Source organism: Mus musculus, chromosome 14 (assembly GCF_000001635.26).
Source record: "Mus musculus strain C57BL/6J chromosome 14, GRCm38.p6 C57BL/6J".
Lineage (NCBI taxonomy): Eukaryota > Metazoa > Chordata > Mammalia > Rodentia > Muridae > Mus > Mus musculus.
This window is the reverse complement of record NC_000080.6, coordinates 103361062-103381695: the sequence shown is the minus strand read 5'-3', so window position 1 is coordinate 103381695 and position 20634 is coordinate 103361062. Positions and strand designations below refer to the sequence as shown.

At 41.0% G+C, this 20634-nt stretch overlaps 1 pseudogene; it reads left to right on the top strand.

The window, feature by feature from the left end:
- On the top strand, positions 10232–11428 carry Gm4654 (predicted gene 4654; annotated as a pseudogene).

Here is a 20634-nt window from a genome sequence, read left to right as displayed (position 1 = left end):
TTTAAACTTTGTTTATGATGGACAACCAGTTCTGCCTCTTTTCAAGGACCTGTGCTTTGCTGGAGTTCTTAATTATTTTTGGTTTATGTTCACTCCAATTTGCCCTTTTAAGTTCAAATTTAACTTTTAGAACTATGATCTCCCCTGCAGATAAGAATAAACAAGCTAAAGGGCAATATGCCACATTATACATATTTAAGATAAACTGTTTCTCGGTGTTCTCATTAAAAGTATTGCTTTGAGAAACCAGGCAATAGCTTTGAACAGAATCTCTGCTTTAGAAGGACATCAAGAATCCATGCAGAATGAACAGTCAGAAATCACCAGTGAGTTTCCATTATAAAGCCTCGTGTGACCATGCTGTGACCATCATATTTCTCAGGATGTCTGTTTCTATTTCGTGTAGAGGGAAGGAGCAGCTAGTCAGCTTGAATGGAGTGCTGCTAGTTAATCACACGTTCTCTCCAAAGTGCACGGCCAACCCTTTCAAATTCCTCTGCTATATCAAGAAAATTTTAATGACAAGTATTTTTAGAAATTTCTGCTCTATAAGCCACTGTCAACTTGTGTTTTCATTTGTTTTTCTCATTATGAATTCTTTAAGATCCAAAGTACTATATCTTCTTTACCCTGATCCTCGTCTCCAAGGGTAACTGATCCCAGGATCGGAAACATATTCTTTAGTCTAGATAGCAAGACATCAAGATCCAACACACTTTAAAAAAAGAAGTGTCTGGTCTCAACTAATCCTCTCCATTAGGCGAAGAGCCTCACTTTCCTTTAAACCTTGATTTTTGAAGGGGCTAGAGGAACCCAAGGGCTTGGCACCATAGTAAAAGTGCCAAAGCAGTTACCTAAAGGCCAATGTTAAAAGAGAGAAGAATGTTGGTATGAGAAGTTACCTATCAGAGTTAAAAGAAGCCAAGGATTATTTTCTACCAATTTGTTTCTGGGATATGAGCCATACTGGCTATTGATGTTGATCCACTTATTCATGGATGGTTGCTTTGAACTTAGCGTGGGTAGCTGATCATATCAAATCAGCTCTGGCCTTCTGATAGTAGCTCTTACTTGCCTCAGGCTAGTACTGTCTTTTTCTCCAGTTTCCACCTGGCCTCACTAAGGTCAACTAGCAGGGACCTACATCAGAGGTCCTGAATCCAGACAAGCCTAGGAACATTCAAAAGAAAAGTTGAAACACTTGGATAGTTTACCTAGGTTTACAGACAGACTAAGTAGTCATAGATATCCTGCTATACTGTCTTGGATCCCAGAAAATGGCATTCAATTCCTGGGTCAAAGACAAAGACCCTGCTACTCACAGCACAGCCAGCATCCTGAGCTGTGTGCACATGTCCATTCCACTGCTCCCTGGAATCCTACAGGGAGCACCTTACTTTGATGCTGCTCAGACAATTGAGATGCCCTAAGTTTAGAACACCTTAGATGTTTATTAGAAAGGACTGGCCTGGAAAAAAACAAAAAAGACCTTTCCAATACTTGGCTCTAGAGATAAGCTTTACTTTCATTGTGTAGGCAACAAATGAAGGCGCTCCAGAGTTTCATAGCCAGAGGGAGACACTGTCTTTTGTTTAGTATCAAAATTGTTGAAAAGATGGTGAGGGAAAAGGGCCTTCAGTGCCTTTGATCACAGGCCATGCAGAGACCTATGAACTATTTTCCCAGCAGTAAGTTTTGAATAGTGTGTTACATGAACAGAGGGCCCAGTGCACAGACATCTCAGAACAACTCAGTAGAGAATACTTGGCACAAACAGGCCATCCATTCCCCATTCTGAAGAACTCCACAAAGTTAATAGATGCCATATCTGTCTAGACTAGAGACCATTCTCTTTTTATTTATTAATGTAAATGCTAGCTGTTCGTTCAATAATTGGCATTTTGGATAAATTCAGCAAAACTTGTGAGGGAGATTTTTGAACATGCCAGGCACCCCACTTCATGGAACAATCGTCTTTAAACATCATACTTTATGTAAATTAGCTGACACATCTCTCTCCTTTTTGCATGAGCTGTCCAGTTTTAAATTCATTTTAATAAGCATGCTCTTTGTATACTTTCACATCTGTATATCTGTACTTTGCTCATTTTCACCCCATATTATCCTCTCTAATTGCACATATTTCTTTAGTCTGAAAATAGGAATTCCAAGAACTAAAATGCAAATGGCATAAAAGTTTGAGATTTATTTATTCAAAAATGCAAAATGAAAAATATATATTGTATGTGAGGGGACAGAGACAGTAAAGAAGTCAGTGAAATGCTGCTCCACGGTTAAAGGGAAGGTTTTTAATATAGAGAGGAAATATCCAGAGGCATATGTCGGAGTTCAGAGCAGAGAGAAAAGGAAGCAGACTGGACATGGCCAGGGATCTCTTGGAGAGTTGCTATTATAAAGAGAGGTTGGGGGGTCTGGAATAGCCTGGGGCTAGCACATTACAGGAGGAGTTGGGGAGTTGAGAAGGGCCAGGGGGCTTTGAGATATAGAACAAGAATCTGTGAATAGGGACTGAGGGAACCTGGAGTCCAGCATGGGGTTTGATATGCAGCCACTGGTGTATGTCAGCAGCGAATCAGATGATGCTCCAGAGTGTAGTCAAGGGGAAGGTCTTTAATGTAGATGAGAGAGAGAGGACATCTAGAGGCATCTGAAAGAGTCCAAAACAGAGGAAGAAAGAAGTAGACTGGACATGGCCAGAAGAAAAGCTAAGAGGCACCACAGATGGCCTTTGTCCCTTTTGTCAGTGATAAGGTGGCAGGGAACCAGCTTCACAGGTTCCTGAGGAATGCTGACTTTTAGCTAACTGCTGGAAACCTTGCTATAGTCCAGGACTGTCTTTTAGAGTCTGGGGAACTGGAGTTTCCTTTGGACGTGACACCTGACACTAATACGCATAATTGTGACATTTCCAGGATAGTGGCATGATTTCTGGTTCAATTGTTTTTGTATCAGAACCCCCCAAGGCAGCCGCCAAATCATTATCATATGGATAAAGCAGATGTGGATTGTATGTTCCCACCACAGAATGTCCTGATGCAAGTGGATACTCTGCCAACAGTTGGCAGGAAGTTTTGTTCAATATTCTATAAATTATATCAGCATATTTAACCTGTGGCTAAGGACATAAAAAGAATCATAAAATCCAGATATGTGACTTGTTAGCATTCATTCAGCATTTCTTTAAGCCACTCTCTGAGGCAAGTGTATATTTAATAATTTAATAATAACCTGTAATTATGGGCTGGAGAGATGACTCAGCAGTTAAGAACACCGACTGCTCTTCCAGTGATCCTGAGTTCAATTCCCAGCAACCATATGGTGGCTCACAACCCTCTGTAATGGGATCTGATGTCCTCTTCTGGTGTGTCTGAAGAGAGCAATGGTGTACTCATATACATAAAACAAACAAACAAACAAATATTTTCAAATAATCTGCAATTACTAAACTCAGTGGGTTTGCTATCTATATGGTAAAATATACAAAGATGACTCTCTTCACTTTTCTAGTGGAGACACAGAATTCACAGCACCTGCACTGTATCCAAACATTGAGAAGTAAGAAAACCTATGCTCTCCTGTTATTTTTAGTTCTGATCCCACCAACGAGAATTTGTCATTTACATTTTTTTAACTTTTTAAAATTTTATTTCTCATTACCAGAAAAGTTAAATGTCTTCAATGAGTTGTGTACTTCTCTTGCTATGAATTGCTTTTGTGTTCTCGTTGCTGGTTCCGTTTATGTTCATAATTATTTAGTTACTCTTTGGGTTTTTCAGAGTTATTATTATTTCTTTTAGTTTTATTTTACATTTGAGATTATTGTTTTTCCCTTTCCTTCCTCTGAACCCTCCTTGTTCTTCTTCTAATTTAAGGACTCTTTTTTCATTAATTGTTGTGATATGTATGTATATGTATCAGATACATCGCACATACATATATGTATGTATATATGCATGATATATGTGTGTTACTTGTTCAGTCTACATAGTGTTACTTGATTTTCTCTTCTTCTTCTTCTTCTTCTTCTTCTTCTTCTTCTTCTTCTTCTTCTTCTTCTTCTTCTTCTTCCTCTTCTTCCTCTTCCTCCTCCTCCTTCCTCCTTCCTCCTTCCTCCTTCCTCTTCTTTTAGTTCTGATCCCACCAAATAGAAGTTATCATTTACATTTTTTTTCCATTTTCACGTTGCCAGACACATCTGTACCTCTGATAGGAGGTAAATCTTCTTGTTTCAAGTGGAATACTAGAAGGCGAAAATTCAGTGCTTAAGTGATTAAAAGGAAAAAGAAGCGTGAGAGAATTTAACAAGGAAATAAACATTAAACGAGAAGACCTGCTATAACTATTTCCCCCAAACAGAAACACTGGCTGAAGGCTGTGCTCCATTCATTTGTTTTAAAAACTCACTGCATGCCTACTACATGCAACACAGTGATTACAAAGGGATACAACATAGTCTTTACCCACAAAAACCCAAATAATAAGTGTGAGACCAAAACAGAAAAAATATGCCTTGCAAGTTAAAGGTTCTGTTTGCAGTTAAGACAGTTAAGAGTGAGTTCCTGTTTGGTCTTTGCAGGTTAAAGTTTCTGTTTGTAGTTAAAGAATAAGTGTCTGTTTGTCCTGTGTTGAATTCTTGCAATAGTTAAAGAGTACGTTCCTGTTTGTCCTGTGCTAAGTCTTTGCAAGTTAAGGTTACTAGCTGTAATTAAGGATGAGTTCCTGTTTCTTAGATCTGATGCAAACGGCAAAGCATGTTGTTCAACCTTCAGTAAACTTGTGACCCCATCCATATGATGTTCCTTCCTTTGTATTGTGCTCTTCTGACAATGTATCACAGCCGAGACCCTTGCCCCTGTGAACACCTTATTTCTGGTATAAGAAGAAGGAAGACCAGTGTGGCTGCTTTGGTCCTTCTTAGAAGGGGGAACAAAATACTCATGGCAGCAAATATGGAGACAAAGTGTGGAGCAGAGACTGAAGGAAAGGCCAACCAGATAGACTGCCCCACCTAGGGATCTATCCCATATATAGCCACCAAACAAAGACTCTAGTGTGGATGCCAAGAAGTGCATGCTGACAGGAGCCTGATACAGCGGTCTCCTGAGAAGATCTGCCAGAGCCTGACATATACTGGCTGATGCTCACAGCCAGTCATTGGACTTATCACTGGGTCCCCAGTGGAGGAGTGAGAGAAAGGAGCTAAAAAGGTTTGCAACCCCATAGGAAGAACAATTGTATCAACTGACCAGACCCCTCAGAGCTTCCAGGATCTAAACCACCAATCAAGTACACATGGAGGGACCCATGGTTCCAGCCATATATGTAACAGAGGATGGCCTTGTCGTGCATCAATGGGAGAAGAGGCCCTTGGTCCAATGAAGGTTTGATGTCCCAGTGTAGGGGAAATCGAGGGTCTGTGGGTGGGAGGGTGGGGGAACACCCTCATAGAAGCAGGAGGTGGGGGGATGGGATGCGGGGAGGATCTGGAAAGGAGATAGCATTTGAAATGTAAATAAATAAAATATCCAATTTAGAAAAAAAAAAAAAAAGAGCTCAAAAGGCCGGCTGGGGCTGCCCTCTCAGATCCCTTAGTGTGAGATAGCCGGCTGTCCAGGCCTGGATGCACCCCAAAACACAGCTTGCTTTAACTAAACAATTGTGGATTTGGTCCTTTATCCTCACAATTCTCAGGTTTAAGAACAGATAATAAGAATGACAAAAGAGAATCCTGCACACATAGTAAAGATATATATATATATGGTAGATCTAGTGGAAATGAAACATGGACCATGAAATCAGACTCAGTTAAATCTCTGTCATTTAGACATTGCATGAACCAATTTGCCAAATCTCTCTGCTTCCCCTTTCTCATCTGTTATGGTTTGAGTGTTAAATGCAACCATAGGCTCCTGTGTGAGGACACTTGGTCTCTAACTGTTTAGGGAAACCATAGCTCCTTCAGAGTGGGAGGTCTTACTGGTGGAGGTGAGTCACTGAGGGTTCAGCCCTGCCTACCACTGGTCAGAACTCCCTGCATGGAGAGCCACCATGGTGTAAATGAGTCAGAGTGTATGCTTTAGTCAGGTAACGAGAAGGCTTTAGGCTTTATGCCTACCATGAAAATGGCCAAACCCTCTAAGAAATAAAATAAGCATCTACTCTCTGTTTCCTCAGATGGATCATCACAAAGATAAGAAGAGTAAGTTAACTAGTGGACTATCTATAAAATACACAATAGGCCTCTATAGTACTCGGAAGGTAAAACAAACACATATGAGGTAATAGATAGCAGGTTATTAACACAGTAAGGACCAGGTGTTAGGCAGGACCAAGTGTCCACTCTAGCAATTTTGAGAAGGTCTTTGGTATAAAGACCGGTTTTGAATTTCTTATAGATAATGCAGATAGCTTTTTATAGATAAGAGATAAATGGTCTAGTGAAGATGTTCTTTGGCATAGACAATATCCTTAGAAGCATTCCTGAACAACCTAGAAACCTGATCACTCTGTTGTTTGGATTAAGCTGGTCTAGGAGTGAGGGGTGTTACAGAAGATGTTCCTGACTCTTCATTTTCTTCACGTGTCCACAGTGAGCAACAATCAACCTTCCTAACGCATCTGTTCTCAACATTGTAAGGCAAGCACATACATCATTGGGCTACTTGAGGTCACTTCAGCAGTTCCTCAACACACAAATTCCCATTCTGTCTTCGAGACTCTGCTTATGTAGGCATGACATGCTAACCAGTATTCCAGCCAAGTCATACAGTCTGCTGAGCTCCCAAAGATGTAAAAGGGTCACTTAACAATGTATCCTTGTTCATACATTTCCTCTTAGGAAGCTTTATCTTATTTATGTATTCATTCCAACATAAATACATACACACAGGTGTGTGTGTGTGTGTGTGTGTGTGTGTGTGTGTGTGTGTGTGTGTGTGTGTCACTTCTTTCAGGATCAAATGCATTGTCCAGTGAGATAGAGATAGTTTCATGTTACTGAAGGTCTTTAAAACAGAGGAATTAGAACTGGTAATAATCATTGTACCTTCTGAGACAACAGCTGCACATTTAATCATATGAAAACTCTAGATCCAGTAATGAAAATTAAAACTCAGATACCATTAAATCTCTCTCTTTTTTTTTTTTTTTTTTTTGCTAAAAAAGCTACCATTCAGCTAGCACTCATTTTTTTCTTTATGCTTTTCTGTCCAAAACAATAATTAAGATTGTAATTTTTTATTTCCTAAGCACACTTATGGGACTTAAATCACTATTAAGCCTGACTAATTCTGAGCGTGGGGTCAGAATCACTGGTGGATAGATGCTCAGTGCATTACTTTAAAAAACATAATCATGATAAAAGGAAGGGAAATATGTCCATAATTCCCTAATTTCAATGAATAGCTGCATAAATGGGTATATAGATGAAGAAACTATAGTTTCACCTCAGATTTCTAGAAAATATGGCCATCTGGGATGCGGAAAAAATGTCAAGGTGAGAGAAGGCAGTATTACTGTAGTCTCATAAAAAATTCCCATTAGCTCGGGCATCTGTCAGGTTTGAGACTGACCTAAATCAAGTAAACCCATAAATGTCCAAATCCATTTGGAACAAAATCAAAACTATTCACTCATTTATGAGAGAAGATTCTGTGCTGTCTCTCTCCTTGCTTGTGCACTTCAAGGGTATGTGGTGGACACCGTCACCGTGAATGGCACAGGTAACATGCTACGAGGGGAAGAGGTGATATTTACTAGCAGGCCAGACACATTGTACACAGAATCCTATTTAGTCTTCGCCATGATCCTATTAAGTTGCTATTCAGTCAATGCTACAAATAGAAATCTAAGGTAAAGGTGCCCAGGAGTCACCATGGTTACCCACTAAGGACTGATGACTCCAGAAGTCCATTCTCTTTCATTTCTCTAGACAAAAAAAAATTTCTACAAACAAAACACTCCAAGCCAACCAAACAAAACACCTAACATGGCTTTTTTTTTTTTTTATCATGCAATAAAGATTTCCATGGAAACCCTTTTTATTTTCTTGGTGGGAGAAAAAAAAATGTTTTTACCCATTATTGGTTCAGGAATGAATGGACCATAGCTCTACAACAAAAGACAGCTTAACGAGTGAGAAGCATACAGATTTATTTAATATAAATTATAGGCAACATTAGAACCTTCAAAAACATACCACTAAGGAATAGGAGAAGTCTGCACATTTTGTTTAGGTTTGATGAAGAGTGAACAGTTAGGGAGAAATACAGTAAGACAAATGGTATAAAATAATATAAAAAAAAAAAAACTGGGGCCCTAGCAAGGACTCCAGATTATTCTTCACATTCTCACAGGTAAAAGGAATCCTTTTCCTTGGGTTTTAGGGAGGAGGAGCTGCTTCCTCTTCCTCTTCCTCTTCCTCTTCCTCCTCTTCCTTTCACTGTTCTTTTTAAATTATTTATTTATTTATTCACTTTACAATCGAATACCCGCCCTTCCTCTCTTCCTAGTACCCCCACATGCAAGTCCTCTCCACATTCTATCTTTCCCTCCTCAAAAAGCTGAGCAAGCCATGAGGAGCCAGTCAATAAGCAGCACCCTTCCTGGCCTCTGCATCAGCTCCTGCCTCAAGGTTTCTGTCCTGTTTCTGTTCCTGTCCTGGCTTTCTTCAAAGATGGGCACAATGAGGACGTGTAAGCCAAATAAGCACTTTCCTCCTCAACCTGCTTTTTGGTTGTAGTGTTTCTTGTTAATGAAGTTTCCATGTTAATGATGGTCTGGGTGTCACCCCCACTAACCCCCCCCCCTCAGTAGCACTCCTGCCCATTAATCTCCAGGCATAGGAGTAAATCATTAGGAGCTGATTTAATACTGTGTCTATTTATCAGAACACTAACAGGCTTTCCCCTTAGTCCTATGGCCTATCTATCTTCAGGTTCTTGACTCTGGTACTGATGCCACATCTTTGTCTGATCTTGTGTAAAGAGCCTTAAATCAAAACATAAAGTGATTGGTGTTACCATGGCATTCATGACACTATTGTGTGGTGGGCTTATCTTGCCAGAGCAGTAATTATTGGCTTGTGGCTGAGTAGATGGATGATTGATTACCCTTCTCCTCTAGCAGCATGCACAGCATCTTCTAGCACTATGAAAGCTAGCCAGTAAGAATGAAGCCTCCAGGTCAGTCTCTGCTTGAGTTAATGACTCAGGTATGTTCTATCTTCAGCAATAGGGTCTCCCTGTCAATTTCTGGAGGGTAACCAAGAGCAATGGCAATAGCCTATAATGTCTGGGCATCTATGGGAACTCAGTGGCCAATACCTCAAAAAGAGGCAGCCTATTCCTGATATTTGGGTTTTTATTTACTATAATATAGTATATAATTGGGGTATTGCTCCTTCTATGGTAACTCCATTTTGATTCTTTTTATATTTGTATTTTTAGGAGGTTTCTATAAGAGTATATTTCCACATGGTTTTTCAAAAAAAAAAGTTTTAGTGTTAATTATCCTTCACCATTCTCTGAATTTATAGTCACCATGGAAATATACTTCTGGGAATATCTGTGAGGAATTATCTAGATAGGAAGACCCACACTGCAAAGAGGCGGCACCAGTCCCATATGAGCTGTGGACTTGAACCCAGAAGAAGGAAGAAGGTGACCTGAGTTGAGCACTCATCATTCTGCTTCCTTGCTGAAGATACCATGTGACCAGGTGCTTCGCACTTCTGCAGTGCTTTCCCTCTCCAGATGGACTCCCACTCAAAATAGACGCCCAAATAAGCCCTTTCTCTCTTAAGCTGCTTTCCATTGTCTGTTTGGTCACTGTTTTAGGGTTTCTATTGCTGTGATGAAACACTAAGACCAAAAAGCAGGTTGGGGAGGAAACTGCTTATTTGGTTTACATGTCTGCATTATAGCCCATCTTTAAAGAAAGCCAGTACAAGAACTGAAACAGGACAGAAACCTGGAGCAGGAGCTGATGCAGAGTCCATGAACGGATGCAGTTTATTGAATTGCTCCTCATAGCTTGCTCAGCCTGCTTTCTTATAGTACCCAGGACCAGCAGCCCAGGGGTGGCACCACCCACAATGGGCTGTGCCCTCATCCACCAATCACTAATTAAGAGAATGCAATTAAGAAAAATAATTAGGGCTCTCTGCTCCTCCCTGTTCCAGAGACAGCCGCATCTTCTTGTGCAGTGCCAGCCTCATCCCGTAGACAAAATGGTGAAGGTCGGTGTGAACGGATTTGGCCGTATTGGGCGCCTGGTCACCAGGGCTGCCATCTGCAGTGGCAAAGTGGAGATTGTTGCCATCAACGACCCCTTCATTGACCTCAACTACATGGTCTACATGTTCCAGTATGACTCCACCCACGGCAAGTTCAACGGCACAGTCAAGGCCGAGAGGGAAGCCCATCACCATCTTCCAGGAGCGAGACCCCACTAACATCAAATGGGGTGAGGCCGGTGCTGAGTATGTCGTGGAGTCTACTGGTGTCTTCACCACCATGGAGAAGGCCGGGGCCCACTTGAAGGGTGGAGCCAAAAGGGTCATCATCTCCGCCCCTTCTGCCGATGCCCCCATGTTTGTGATGGGTGTGAACCACGAGAAATATGACAACTCACTCAAGATTGTCAGCAATGCATCCTGCACCACCAACTGCTTAGCCCCCCTGGCCAAGGTCATCCATGACAACTTTGGCATTGTGGAAGGGCTCATGACCACGGTCCATGGCATCACTGCCACCCAGAAGACTGTGGATGGCCCCTCTGGAAAGCTGTGGCGTGATGGTCATGGGGCTGCCCAGAACATCATCCCTGCATCCACTGGTGCTGCCAAGGCTGTGGGCAAAGTCATCCCAGAGCTGAACGGGAAGCTCACTGGCATGGCCTTCCGTGTTCCTACCCCCAATGTGTCCGTCGTGGATCTGACGTGCAGCCTGGAGAAACCTGCCAAGTATGATGACATCAAGAAGGTGGTGAAGCAGGCATCTGAGGGCCCACTGAAGGGCATCTTGGGCTACACTGAGGACCAGGTTGTCTCCTGCGACTTCAACAGCAACTCCCACTCTTCCACCTTCGATGCCGGGGCTGGCATTGCTCTCAATGACAACTTTGTCAAGCTCATTTCCTGGTATGACAATGAATATGGCTACAGCAACAGGGTGGTGGACCTCATGGCCTACATGGCCTCCAAGGAGTAAGAAACCCTGGACCACCCACCCCAGCAAGGACACTGAGCAAGAGAGAGGCCCTATCCCAACTCGGCCCCCAACACTGAGCATCTCCCTCAAAATTTCCATCCCAGACCCCCATAACAGGAGGGGCCTAGGGAGCCCTCCCTACTCTCTTGAATACCATCAATAAAGTTCGCTGCACCCACAAAAAAAAAAAAAAAAAAGAAAGAAAGAAAAATAATTAGGATGAAGTGAGAGCCATTACCCAAGCTGTGCCAATACAAGGCTTGGGCTGATCCCAGAACATTTTTTTCTTTGTTATAACTATCACTAGGCCTTGGCCTAGAAATGTTTAGTCTCCATACATTATAATCTTTCAAGCTGACTGATTATATCCAACTTCTCTCAGCTTCTCACTAAATTCCTCTGCTTGGCCTCATACTAACTTGGGCAATATGTTCTAGTCTTCTGACTCCTTCTCATTCTCTGGCTAGTTCTGCCTTCACCTATGTCTAGCTTATTTCCTCTGTAAACTGTCTTGTTAAAACTGCCATACATACCATCTTCACCACCACCACCACCACCACCACCACCACCACCACCACCACCACCCCACCTTTTTCTCTCTCTCTTGCTGCCCTTAAATAACCTCTTTTCCTCTTGTCTTCTCTTATGACTTAGACATAGCCTATTTCTGATTCATTCTGTCAAATCTTTCTCTGATTCATCACTTTGTCTGCCCCTCAATTAGACAACACTTTCAAAGATGGCTGCTTCCTTCTACAAACTAACCTTACCTTCATTGTTAGGGATTAAAAGTGTGTACTAAGAGCATGTTTGTATTCCAGCCAGACCATACTGTAATCCAGGGTAACACTGCATTCTGGCTGGACCATATCTTTGGATGTGATTCCTTGTCACAGCAGCCATGTTGCTAGATTAAAATTCCTCTACAAGAAAATGCCTCACAGGCCACCAACAAGTTGATTGTATGGAGGTATTTACTTAATTGAGCTTCCCTCCTGTCAAATGAATTTAACTTGTGAAGTTGACATAAAACCAACTACTTGGTACAGTCACTGTTTTATTACTGTAAAGAAACACCATAACCAAGGCAACTCTTTTTTTTTTTTTTCTTTTTTCAAGACAGGGTTTCTATGTGTAGCCCTGGCTGTCCTGGAACTCACTCTGTAGACCAGGCTGGCCTCAAACTCAGAAATCTGCCTGCCTCTGCTTCCCAAGTGCTGGGATTAAAGGTGTGCACCACCCCTGCCTGGCACCAAGGCAATTCTCATAATGGAAGGCATTTAACTGGGTTGTGCGAGGGGGGGGGGGGGCTCACTTATAGTTTCAGAGACTTAGTCCACTATCATCATGGTAGAAAGAATGGCAGCAGGCAGGCATGATGCTAGGGAAGTAGCTGAAAACCTCACCCTGATCTCTAAGGGGAGAGAGAGACAGAGAGACAGAGAGACAGAGAGAGAACCTAGGCTGGCATGAGCTTTTGAAACCTCAAAATCCACCCCACAGTGGTGTGGGATTTTTTTCCACCAAAAAGACCACACCTCCTAATCCTTCTAATCCTCTTAAATAGTGCCACTCCTTAATGATTAAGCATTCAAACATATGAGCCAATGGTGGTCAATCTCAAGTTTTGATCACAGCATGAGAAACATAACTAGCCAGGGAGCCTACCTTTTGGGGGCAGTGTGCTATGAATACACTGTTATCTAAAACTGCCAGAATTGGGGCAATGGCTTGGTCCTCCTATTGCTTGCCATGGACACGTGACAACTCTGTATAAACTGAGAATGTGACTGCTCTGAGGCATGGTTGAGGGGAAGGTTTTCATTGTAGATATGAGGGGAAGGATAGCCAGAGACACCTGGAAGAGTCTAGAGCAAGGGGAGAAAGTAGTAGACTGAATATGGCCAGCAGACTAGACTAGGCCATGAGAGGATAGAGAGGAAGAGCAGAGAGGAAGACAAGGAAAGTATGGGCAAAGAAGACCATGAGAGATGGGCAGGAAGGAGTTATAAGGCAATGAGAAACCTGAGAGAGAGAAGCCCATGGGCTAGAGAAGTTTAGGGTAGAGGGCAGGGTGAGAAGAGCCACAGGTTCTTGTGACACTAAGGAAACCTGGAGACAAGCATGCACTTTGTTATACTAACAGGCACCACAGATCGTCATTTGTACCTTCTGACAGTGATAACAAATGGTTCCTTTGATAGAAAGGAATGGGACCAGAATTCTGGGAAATAGTTTCCTTTGGAACTGACAAACTTGAGTTCAGATCTATAGCACCCTCATAAAAACCAAAATGCAGTGGTATGTGCCCAGCAACCCCTGCACTGTTGGGATAAAAAACAAGAAGGATCACTGGAGCCCATTAGTCAGATGTATGAACATCCTGTCTCAAAAATATTTTAAGTATTTGTGGAAATATATAAGGATAATATAAACAGAATGATGTAGAGATAGATTGAGAAAGACATTGGATATTGTTACCTATTTCTACATAAATGAACATACACATGACCTCACACCTGCACACACATATGCAGGTACATTCTCATGACAATGTACACACACACACACACACACACACACACACACACATCATAAACAACTAAAGGAAGGAAGGGAAGGAAACACACCTGGACTGTGGAAGAAAGAAGTCGAGTTCTGCTTATTGAGCTGCCTCTCCTGCTCATCTACCTTCTTGTCTAACATACACAATAAGGAGACTCCTGGGAGTGCACATTAGATTATGCAAAGGGAAAATCACTGTAGAACCCATGCCCCAATGTGTAGAGTATATAAGAACACAGCAGGAAGTAATTAATTCTGTGTAGGAGAGGCAGGTCTGTGTTCACAAAATGATCAAGCTATGAAAAGGTGTGGAATGCCTGGGAAAGGGAAAGAGCAGGTCAAACACAAAAACATAAAAAGATGGCTAACTTGAGCAATGTTGAAAAGACCTATTCTGTGACTAATGAATACCAAAAAGTGGCAGACAACGTCATAGTGTCAAACCGTAAAAAAATGAAGAGGCATTTTTAGCCATGTCTGCTAGGAACATGATGACACGTTATGCATTCAAATTTAGATTCCAAAAAAAAAAAAAAATGGGGAGTTTACCAAAAATTAAGATTAAAAACATGCATATGTTCCACTGAGACATTCTTTTACAGAAAAACCAAATGCTAAGCTTTTCTAACGCCAAGATAGTTGTTGTTATGTAAATTGATGTTCATGTTTCTGTTAATTGGGCTTCCTTCTCAATGAAAAAGGGAGAACATTTTATATTTAAAAATAGAATTAAACCAATTTTAAAATATACAATGACACACAACAAAATTGCAAAGTGTGTTTTCCTATAATTTATATTTTCAGTGACCCTGTCTTCTGTATTGTCAGGATGCGCTGGTCCCACAATATGTACTGCTGTTTTGCTTTGCCATTTGTTAATAATCAGCAGTTTTGTCTTTCAAGAATAGTAAATATCTCATCATTGTTAAAATGGGTGCAAAAAAAAAAAAAACAAACAAAGTCCATATGCAAGATTCACATGCATTTAATACTTGTGAGAATTTCCTCAAGCTGGGGGACTGTAAGGCAGAGACCAACGTTTCCCAACTGATTTAATCCAGAATTAGTTCTAGAATCTGAGTTTGGAGCACAGGATAAAGTCTGGGAATCTGTGGCTGCTAAAGAGGAAGCATTTTCCTTCTTGTTAACCCAAGTTCCTGAAGAGGCTGAACTTATACCAAATGTTCTACAGGGGTGATTGGCTGATAGAACTTCAGTGGTTGGAGAGGGATAGAATGTTGCAGGTCCAGAGCCCAACTTGCCTGTAACCTCTGTGGCTCATGTACTCATCAGTATAATTGAGAAGTATTTTATTTGTGAGACTTTCTTTGTTCTGCTTGTATAAAAAAAAACTCATGAATTGTTACCTTGCAGGACATATTTGGGACAACCTATATATGTGTTCCCAGACAATGGCCACTGTGATTGGCTCCAGAAAATAACAAAAAACAAACTATCAAAAAAACCCAACCCCCCCCCCCCCAAAAAAAAAACCACATGCCTTTTTCTTTTTAAGGTAAGGACTGTGTTTTTGATTGACATGTTCAACAATATTACTTTGTTCTGTGACTGGTTTCCAGTCTTGGCTGTAAAACAGAAATAGATCTTCATAGAGTTCATGTACTGAATCCATAACCTGTTACCAACCAAAACTCTCTCTTCCCCTTTGTCAACAGTGCATGGGCTGTACCTCGTCCCCTTGTCTTTATGTTATCCTAACAGTTAAAAACAAAATCCAGTCAGGTACAGGGTGCCATGGTGTCTTCAAGGACAAACTGGCTGCCCATCTGTATGGAAAGATCTCAAGCAATAAGGAAGATATTTCTTAAGAATGTCATATTCATGACTAGTAAAACTTCCTTTGGCCCAGACTTTGGGCTACTTCAACTACCAGATAAACCGCTTGTTCTTTTCTCTGTCAGGTGGGCAGTCTAAAGGTCTCTCTGTCAGAGCTGTGTACTTTTCCATTCCACGAGAGCTTCTATCTGAGAGGTCAGCTAATCCTTTTAAGGCCATGGTGATAAATGTTTCTTTGTTTCATTATCAGTGGGACAATGGGATGTCTACTGGGAACCAGGGGACACATGAACCCTCTCCTGTTAGAACTGGGACTTTGCCAGTCTTACTTGTCCCTCCACGGAAAGAAATGAAGTAACTGAAGATTCTGTTGCACACACATTACGTCTCCGAAAATCATGAATGCCACATCTGGCCAAAATCCTTGAGTGTCCTAGTGGTGAGGCAATACTACTGTTATAGGAAAGGATTAGGATCAAGAGGGTACCTGTAGATATCTCTATGTTCTTGTGCCTCACCACAAGGGATTAGACCCCAGGTAAGGAGTAGTGGTAGAAACAGACATAATTGTTTAAGGAAGAAAATCACCTCTGGGGCTGGAAGTAGGCCAGGGCTGGAGGACGTTCATACGGGCTTTTTGTGTACATGCTTGGTTGCATGCCAGCTTTGGAGGGGTTCCAGATTCCCATTGGCTCCTTTCACCTGTGGATCTTGACACCTCTCTCGTTCCTCCTTTCCTGAAGCTTCAATGTTATACTCAAAGCTTACCTTCCCCTCGGCCCTCTCACTTCCTACCGCTCTCCGTTTGATTTCCTCCTCTTTTTTTTATGGCAGTTGCCTTGAGGTTTTGGCAAGTGACATAGACTACTCACTGATAATCATACCTTTAATGAATGCTGGAAAATGTAGGAATTTTGCTTTGTGCTTACAATGGTATCAACCATCATAATGATATAATCCCAGAGGCTCTCACTTCCTCCAAAAGCAGACCTTCAGTACACATTGAGTAGTTACTACCACTCTTCCTCAACTTCTGGCAACCACTAAGCTCTCCAGCTTTATACATTTTTTTTTTCTATTCTAGAAATCTCATATAAATAGAACCACACCATATGGCCTTTTATATATTGAACTTCTCTCACCAAGCATGATGTTTTTAGGGTGATCAAATGGTACTTTTTTAACTTACCACGTGACTTTTACAGTGGACTGGATATCACTGATATTATGAAATCATTAACTTGACTTGGAGTATTGATTCCCTTATGATAAAGAAGAACATTGTTGTTCTTGCAAGTTGAACAATAAAGTGTTTAGCAGTCAATTTCAAGTGACTTTCAATTATCTCAGCAAAAATTAATATATACATGCACATATAAGTATGTTTTTAAAATTGGCAACGAGTTAGTAATTGTTAAACTTAGTGGATGAATCAGGTATGTTATCATATCATTTAACTTTACATTTGAAAATTTAAAATACAAAGTGGTGAAAATATAAGTTTAAGGGACTGGAGGAATGGATCAGAGTCCATACTGGTCTTACAGAGAAAATGAGTTCAGTTCCCAGCACTCATGTGAGCAGAACCCTCTGCTAACTCCAGATGCTGTGAGTCTGACACCCTTGGTCTCTCTCTGCTAGCACTATCCTTACATGTACATCTTTCCTTCAGACTCACACACATAATTAGATTTTTTTTATCTTAAAAATGAATTTAACATTTTCATTTAAATATAAGTCTGTACACAAGATGTTAGTTGTGAAAATAATGTGACAAATACAAAATCCACCAGTCTAAGAATTAGAACAATAGCATTGTTTTTTATATTTATGGTCTTCATTCTACACTCCACCTCCTCATCTTGATATTTTAAATTTTATAACAGAAATTTTTGAGTATGTACAACATGCTAGTTAGGTTCCTATTTTTTTTTTACTTTTCCAACTTGACTCAAGCTAGGGCCATGCAGAAACCTCAGTTGAGACCATGCATCCGTCACATTGGTCTGTAGGCAAGTCTGTGAGATGAAGTGAACACTTCCCTCCACAAACTGCTTTGGCCATGGTGTTTATCACAGCAATGGGAACCTAACCAGGACTACACACTGTCCCACCCCTGAATGTGCTGCTTTGTGTTAGGATATTGGAGATTATCCATAGAGAACCCCTTTGATTTGTAAAGTCAATAAAACCTCTGGAACATATCCTGCCAAGAACACTCTGTAAATGAAGACTCGGAGACATTTAGTGCACTGCAAAGTCATGTCAGATGTGAAAATCCCAAACTCAAATCTTAAACATTCTGTGAATGTACACCATTTTCAATAAGGATCAAAGCAGTGTTGTTTTGAACATTGCTTTAAAATAAAAAAAAATGGTATTTCATAAAAAGTAGAGACTATGTCTTGTAGCTGGAATCACCTGAAAAACTAACCCAGTTGATTGATTCATTGCTGCTGTGAAAATAGATTGCAACACACAGGTGAAACTTACTTTTCCGTTGTGAGAAGCAGTTGGGTGGAAAGCCAGCATGCCACTAGAGTACACTGAGATGCTATCTGTAGTTAGTATGGTAGTACAGAGTTAAGGATAAAGAAGGATTTCTGCTTAGTAAACGAATGAGACTGAGAAGCATGAAAGGAAAAAGGAAAGGAGAGAGAGAGAAAGGGGGAGAGGGGAGAAAGGAGGGGAGGGAGAGAGGTGGGGAGAGTGGGGAGAAGAGAGAAAGAGTGTGCTGAGTCACCGTGTAGAGAATGATTAAAGAGGAAATAAGAAGAGGAAGTGGTTTATTGAATAGGGTTGAGATATATATATATATATATATTGACTTGAGATGATTTAAGTCTCTGTTGGCAGAAAATATAACAATCATCATAGAAAAAAAAGCTAACACATTATTAGATGAAACTGTTAAAGCCACTGAACAGTTAGTTTTCATGTGGATCACACTTCTGCTGAGGCTCTACTTGCTGTCCTTTGGGTTGACTGTAGAGCAGTAGAACGGTATATGTGCTAGATTTCCTCACTCTTGTTTAGTTACACACACACACACACACACTCATGCATGCACACATGCACAGACATGCACACACACACAGGCGTGCACACACACACACACTCATGCACACACACCTACACAGGCATGCACACACACTCATGCACACACACATACACAGGCATGCACACACACACACACATACACACTCATGCACGCACACATGCACACACTGAGTCCTTTATTACTATAACAATCCTTTCTGTTCCTTAAGGTTCAGGAAAGTGTGGGTATACATCACAGAACTAGTAAGGGTTAAAAATGAGTTTGAACTAAAGTGTCTCTAGTTACCATGTAAAGCTTTTTATTTTCTAGGCTAGAAAACTAACTCAACAGCCTAAATAAATTCAGAAGCTGAGCTAAACTTCATAAGATCTTCAGATCTTAAATGTAAGATTAGACAAGTTAAATATGAATATGAATGGGTCCAAAAATGATAATCAATAGAATAATTAAATTAATCCATTAACTAATTTAATCTCACAGTAAAGAGCCCATGAGAGGAAAAGATGAAGAAAGGTCTAGTGGAGCAGGGGACAGTAGAACACATGTGATCTGAGTGTAGAAGGGGGAATACTGGGAATGGAAAGGCCTGAGCTATGATCCTGCCTGTTGAAGGCAGAGAGAGTGGAGGGAATGTTATTTTAAAAAAAAGTTTATATTAAAAGGAAGCCATAAGGAAGCCTACTGCTTCATAAATTGATTTAAAAATACAATCTAAACAAGAGCATTTTCATGGAGGTACTCTGCCTGAGTGGATAATGCTGTTCTCAAAAATCACTTATTACTAAATAAAAGTCTTAATGACTTCCTGTAGCAGTGGTTCTCTACCTATGGGTTATAGATCTTTGAGAGGTTTGGGTTGAATAACTCTTTCACAGGGGTCACCTAAGACTATCCTGTAATCAGATATTTATATTGCAGTTCATAACAGTAGAAAAATTAGTTATGAAGAAGCAAAGAAAATGATTTTATGGTTGTGGGTCACCACAACATGAGGAACTCTATTCAAGGGTCACAGCATTAGGAAGGCTGAGAACCACTGCCCTAAAGGCACCCAAAACAAACACAAGTTATTGGCACTGCTGTTTATAGCCACCAGAAGTACATGGTAGGATGAAGACACCACACACTCTGATGGTAGGGCATGTAGCAAGTTGAAACTGAGCTGGATGCTTCTTGCCTTCAGGGTAGCTTTCATAGTGCTACGGTGCTATGGAAGGTGCCGGAGAGAACCCTGATCAGAGAGGGGTCTTAACCAATGGTAGACTCTGTACTGCAATACTGACTTTTCAGGCAAGACGTATCCTCTGGGGTGATAGTGGCACACTAGTCATGAAGGCGACCAACCATTCTGTGATAGGGTTGGTGGCTGTTCCACAGGAGGAAATTCATGCTTGTACTTTAAACCTCATCAAAAGCCTATGGCTAGGAATGTTATCGGTCCCTGGTTGTTTTGTTGAATGGACATGTGAAACCATCTTCTGAATTATTTAAGTTTTTATTTTTGTGTATTTATATTTATGGGCAGGGGTGAGTGCAGAGATACTTAACTGTCAAAGTACTAAGAATAAGAGACTATTGAGTGTTCAATCCTAAAGAGATCATCACTATTACCTGTCTACTCCATTCCAAGGCTCAAGGGATACTACAGAAGACTGCGTGTGGGATCGGAACTGATGCAGAGAGAGAAGTGCTGTTTTCCAGATATAACATCGCATAGCATTATGAACTCACGGCAGTTGTGGTTACCTGTAAGACCCGTACAAGATGGAGCCTATCACCATTCCAGCATGGAGTAGGGAGGGGATCTTACCTGGGAATGAAGGAGTCTGTTTTCCTTCAGAGGTTTAAGCTTTAGTAAGAAACCTATATTTCAATAAATAACCCGTACCTATATACAGACCAATAACTTGAATTAAGCCCAGTGGGCCTCAAAAACAAAACAAAATAAAACATAGAAAGCATGATAGTTGGAGGAAGACT